Here is a 5,749-nt window from a genome sequence, read left to right as displayed (position 1 = left end):
GCACCATAGGAGAGAGTGTATAAAATCACACTCTGCATCAAGAGAACATAATTGGTATTTCTTCACAGCCTTCTCCCTTTGCATGCCCCTCTGCAAAGTGCAAGGGGCCTCAAGGACTGAAGGAAACACAGGAGTCAAACGGAGACACTTGCACCTGTCTCACTGGGGGCTCCTGGGGAAGCAGTTTCCTTGGGAATCAAGCCCCTCTCTTCCAAGGGCACTTCCCCAGATGTGTACATTTCATGGGCAACACCAACACACCCTTAAGTGCATGGTGCGGAGGTTCATGGACATCACACAATGACCAAAATGATCCAGTGAAGCTAAATTTTTTATTCCTAATAAGACTCTATTTATAATAAATCTCTACTGTCCACGTGTCTCTAGCTAATACATGATTGGTTAATGCTAGCTGTTCACATGTCTAAAATAGAATGCTGATTGGATCATCTAATTTTTTATGCATCTTGCTGTGGTTGTCTGGCCCACCCATGGCTCACTTTCTCAAGCCTGCTGACAAACTTGCTGAGTCCTGATGACTCTTCTTCTTATATATTTTTCGAGGATATACCGAGCTTATTTCTGAATATGTCCATAATTTATTCTTTGTGAAGGTGTTCATTGTCCATTAGTACAAGCAGGCTGGATTGTGCATCAGCTGAATATGGCCATTGTTTTGCAAAAACTCCTCCATTCTGTCTCTGAGCCATCATTTGAGTTGGTTAAACAAAATCCTCCCTCTCACTCTGCAAAGAATGTGGAATTAGAGTTGGAATGTGACCCTGAAATAGAAGCAGCTCAGCAACTAAAGTAAAAAAAAGTTATTGCAGAAGCTATTGTGGAAGGGACTTTTCTCTCCAATGATGTAGAAGCTTTTCTTGTAGTAACTAATGCTGCAAGTAGAGTTTGAGAACCTTTCGATTGGAAGATTTTAGAAAAATTGAGAGCTGCAATTTCACAATTTGGTTGAAAATCCCAACTTTCACAGTCACTTCTGCAGTATATTTTTCCATCTAACAGAATAATTCCAGCTGATGTGCATACCCTAATAAGACTTAAAATGCCACCCCATCAGCAGGTGAGGTTTCATAAAAGCTGCGAGGAAAAAGTGTGCTCAAGAAGCAGCAAGATCTGTGCTAGAGTGCAGGGTATGGTTTAACAGCACAACAGTTATACTTGGCAAAGGGCCCGGGGCTACTGCCACTGCCCAGGCTAGGAGCATTGATCAAGTCTTACAGATGAGCCAACAACTAGCATATAATGCATTTCTTGCACTTCCAGATAAGTTACACACTATGTCTTTTAGACAGATTTGTCGAAGAAAGAATGAAGACTTCGATAAATTTTTAGACAAATTGCATGAAGCTATCTATAGTGATTCTCATTTAAATTCAGACACAAAGATACAATTGTATGGACTTTGGGATCATTACTCCATTCCAAATAGATTTCCCTTCAGTCACAAGAGCCTTCCATCTCTTCCAAAAATTGCCTGCTGAAACTCTTCTGCTCCCATCCAAATCAGTTCACTACTCCAGCATAACCCTTGAAGCATGGACAGATGACTCTTCAACTAATTATAGTAGAAAAGAAGGGTATTTATTGCAGCCCTGGTCACATGTGAACTAGTTTCCAAAGACATGTTCAAGGAGTTGCAGACTCCTGTTCTCTATTTCTACAGAAAAAGTTTTACAGTAGGTTCCTAAGGACGCCTAATACATAATTATTACCTGCCTGCTTCACATTTTTATCAGCTGAATATCTATTACAGCTGCACAATTGTACTCCCTCAACTGGGTTGGTGGGATTTTGAAATAAGGGAGTGGTTGCATGGGAGGAAGAAAGCAGTCTTCCTCATGGTGAACTCTTCTCCCATGGCCAGTTGGCAAGACCTTTTGACCTGCTACTCATGGTCCAAGCCTCTCCTAACTGTTCAATTATTCTTAAGGCAAGGTATTTCTATGGTCTCAGCTTCTTCACAATTGCTTCCTCTATCGCTGTCACTCCAAGCTTTATGTTCCTAATATATTTTGTACTCTTTAACTAAGGTACATGATTTCTGCTAGCTCTATTACTAACTAAGCTTCTTACGTCATTTTAAAATCTTAACTAAAACATGCAATCTTCCAATTCTATTCCAATTCCAGTATTCCAGTTCTATTCCCAGCTGGCCCCTCGACTTATCTGCACTTTTCAATTATCCTAAATACGTTTTCAGGTTACCCCTTGACTCACCTCAGGCACATCCCCAACTGCCTCTCTCCCAGCAGCTCAGAGCTGCATTGCACAGCGCTTGCTGTGCACCACAGAGCACAAAGCAGGCTGGCCTGGTGGGCCTGAATATTTCTGCCAAACACTCTGCATCTCACACCTTTGCTCTGGCTCAGTGCAGAACTGCAGGATTGCAGGCGCTTCCTCCCAGAGCTGCGTGAGGCGCTGGCTCCTGCAGATGGGCCCTGCCAAGCTGTCCCTGCCTCACGCTGGCCTCGCTTCCCCTGGCATAAATGCTGGGCCTGAAGGAGCTGCCCTGTGCTCCAGCCTGCCGAGCAGCCCGGCTCCCTCCCCCGGTGCCCAGAGTGCTGCACACACTGCTGGCCTTTGCCAGGAGTTGCAGGGCAGCCGGCAGAAGAGGAGCCGGCCCAGCCAGCCCGCAGCTGCCCTTGACCTTTCTCTGCTCCTGGGCACACTCCAGACGGCCATGGCCTCCAGGCCGGGCTGTGCCCAGCACGGCTGCGCTTCCCCTCGGCAGCAGCCAGCTGCCACCTGGGCTCTGAGAGCGGAGGATTCGCCCGCTGCCAGCAAGAGGCACCCAGGTCTCGGCTGCTGCCTCTTGCAGCTCCAAGGGCCTCCTTCCAGCCTGCCTCTGCCGGGGCTCAGGCTGCTCCGGCCTCTGCCGGGGCTCTGCTGGGGCTCCAGCCCGGGCAAGGCCGGGCCCGCTCTCACCTCACAGGCGCTGACAGCTCTGCGCCACAGGAGACCTTCCCGAGCACCCTCTCTGATCTTTCTGCTTTCTCACTTGAGCAAGGCTCTCTTCCAGCCAAAGAGATTATTGCATTTAGGGAGCCCAAATGCTCTCCAGTCACAGCTGAAGGCCTGCATCTGTATAAGATGTTTGGGCTGCCCCATTCTTCCTGTGCTTTTGCCTTTAAATGCCATTGCCCTTTCCGCCTAAAATAGAAGTACCAAAGATGGCCAAAAACAGACCAGTGGGCCATATTCCAAAGGTAGTGTGGTCTGGAGAGGATGAATGAAGAACATCCTTCCCCACTTTCACACCATGCCAAAGACACTGTTTCACTTTCCACCTTTAAGAAACAACAGACAATTCAGAAGGAATTCTCGAGCTTATTCGCAGAGTGAGAAGGAAGGGAATCTTCAAGGTGAGTTGTGGTTTCAGAAACTTTATTGATTTTCAATCCTACTGTGCAGTCCTATTAGACAATCCTACTCTAACCCTAACCCTTACCTTAACCCTTATCCTTATCCTTATCCTTATCCTTATCCTTATCCTTATCCTTATCCTTATCCTTATCCTTATCCTCATCCTAATCTTAATCCTTATCCTTATCCTTATCCTTATCCTTATCCTTATCCTTATCCTTATCCTTATCCTTATCCCGATCCTTTTCCTTAATCTAATCCTAATCCTAATCCTAATCCTAATCCTAATCCTAATCCTAATCCTAATCCTAATCCTAATCCTAATCCTAATCCTAATCCTAACCTACAATCCTACTCTAAACTGATTGAGGAATAAATGGTCCTGATGTGATTGTCACATTCTTGTCTCCCTCCTCTTCTTCACTGAAACAATCAGCGGCACCAGGCTGGACGCAGGCTCAGCAAATCTTACAAATGGATGCTGCCCAAAGGGAAAAAAAAACAGATCAACAAAAAACAATGAACAATGACTTTCCAAGCTCAGTGCTTCACAGGATTCCTCCTGCTCCTAGAAGGATGCAGGAAGAGGAACAATGGGACTGTCTACACCTCCATCTTTATGTGCAGACTTTGCCATCACAGGCAAACCTGGCCCAGAATCCCACTCATCCATTTATACAGGTGTCTTCATCTTGCTGAGATTTTAAACCCTGCCAGTGCTCTAGAAATGGTGCTTTCTGTCCTTGGAGTTTCTTCTTTTCAGGAAACTCCAAAGCCTCTCATTGGTCCCTCTCTTTGAAAGACAGGCACTGTGCTGATTGCCACAGGGACAGAAAGCAGTGTCTGCCTTTCCATGCCCTGCCCCTCATGTGCTGGATGGCACCTTCCTTCCCAGCAGGGCCAGCCCAGTGGCAGTGGGCCCTGCAGTTCCCTCTCTGCCACACAGCCTGGCAGTAACCCTGGCACAGTTCCCGTCTGCTTGAGCGTGCCAGGCAGCAGATGGGGCTGGGACAAGTCCCTCCCTGCTGTCCCTGTTTGCATGGCAGAAACCTCTGAGGGTGGGCTGGGGGGCACCAACCAGGGCCCCTCAGAGGCTCACAGTGAGCCCCCCACAGCCCCTCCTGCCCACAGCCAAATCTCTGACTGCTCAGCTGGGACTGGCTTCCTTGGGTTCCTCCACCACCATTTCATGTCTCTGTACCCTGCATTGCTCTACTTCAATTCTTTTGCCATTACATAAAATTGAACACCCCACCAAATTACAAAAGAAGGTGACAGAAACAGCCAGAGGACCTCTCTGACTCAGAAAATGCAGAGAGAGGTGGGGTTGCTCAGTTTTGTGAAGAACAGGCCCCAGGGAGACTTTATTGCCACTTTCCGAAACTTCAGAGTGGCTTTGAGGAAAGTTGAGGACATCTTTTTTAACAGGGCCAGTTACAATAGGATGTGGGTGAATATTTTTTAACACAAATAGGATCTAATCAGAACTTGTTTACTCGGAGCATGGTGTGACCCTGGCACAGTTTGCCCCAAGAGCTTGTAGGTGCCCCATCCCTGCAACCATTCCAGCTCCAGTGGGAAAGGGCTCTGAGAAACTTGATGTCTTTAAAGATATCCCTGCTCATTGCAGGACACTTGCACCAGAGGACATTTGCAGGGCCCTGCCAGCCCAGCCCAGTCTAGGATTCCTCACTGTTTTCATTTGAAGAGCAGCAAGAGTGGAGGTGAGGAGGAAGGGGGATCATCTGCTGCCTTGGGCTTGAGTGGAGGAGGAGCCCATCCCTCAGAGCCTGTTTCACCTGCAGCCCCTTCACATTATACCTGCAGGAGCTCCTTGGCAGACCAGCGCCGCGCCTCGTCTCTCTGCAGGCAGCAGCTCAGGAAGTCACGCAGGCAGGATGAAAATAGGTTGGGCTGCTGCAGCTTTTGTCTTCCTCCTGTGGCTATCAGGAGTTGAGGCTGGGGAAAAAGGAGACACCAGGCTCCACCTGCTTCTTTCCCATCTGTCACTGCTCTCCCAGATCCCACTGATTAAGCTCCACTCTGCAGTGGCAGTTTCTGCCCTGGCACAGACCTAGAGATGACTTTCCTTTACCAACCAAAACCCCAAACCCCGATGCAGCCACAGCCTCTCCAACATCCCACAGATCTTGCCTTGGCAGCTGATTTCATATACTGACCTAGTTAGTGGGAGCTACATCAGCAAAAGGACATTTGCTTCTCTGAGGATTCATACCAGCTTGAGAGGCGTTTTGGAAGAAGGACTTTGCTATACTAACTCTACTGTATCCAAGGGTTAGTACATGGAAAGTATTTCTGCAGTGCTTCTTGGTCCCTTAAGCACCGCTGCCACAAAACAAAACTAATC

The 5,749-nt window shown here is 47.7% G+C and overlaps 1 long non-coding RNA gene across 1 annotated transcript; it reads right to left on the bottom strand.

Annotated features, from left to right (window-relative positions):
• Positions 1-313: 313 nt before the first annotated feature.
• LOC134434382 (uncharacterized) lies at positions 314-5,337 on the bottom strand. The gene is made up of 2 exons (XR_010031852.1): positions 5,203-5,337; positions 314-746 (listed from the first exon to the last, which is right to left on the bottom strand). It is a non-coding gene; the product is annotated as an uncharacterized LOC134434382 (long non-coding RNA).
• Between the last annotated feature and the right edge of the window lie 412 nt (positions 5,338-5,749).

Source organism: Melospiza melodia, unplaced genomic scaffold (genome assembly GCF_035770615.1).
Source record: "Melospiza melodia melodia isolate bMelMel2 unplaced genomic scaffold, bMelMel2.pri scaffold_35, whole genome shotgun sequence".
Lineage (NCBI taxonomy): Eukaryota > Metazoa > Chordata > Aves > Passeriformes > Passerellidae > Melospiza > Melospiza melodia.
Note: the sequence above shows the minus strand (reverse complement) of the source record. Positions and strands in the feature narration are given on the sequence as shown.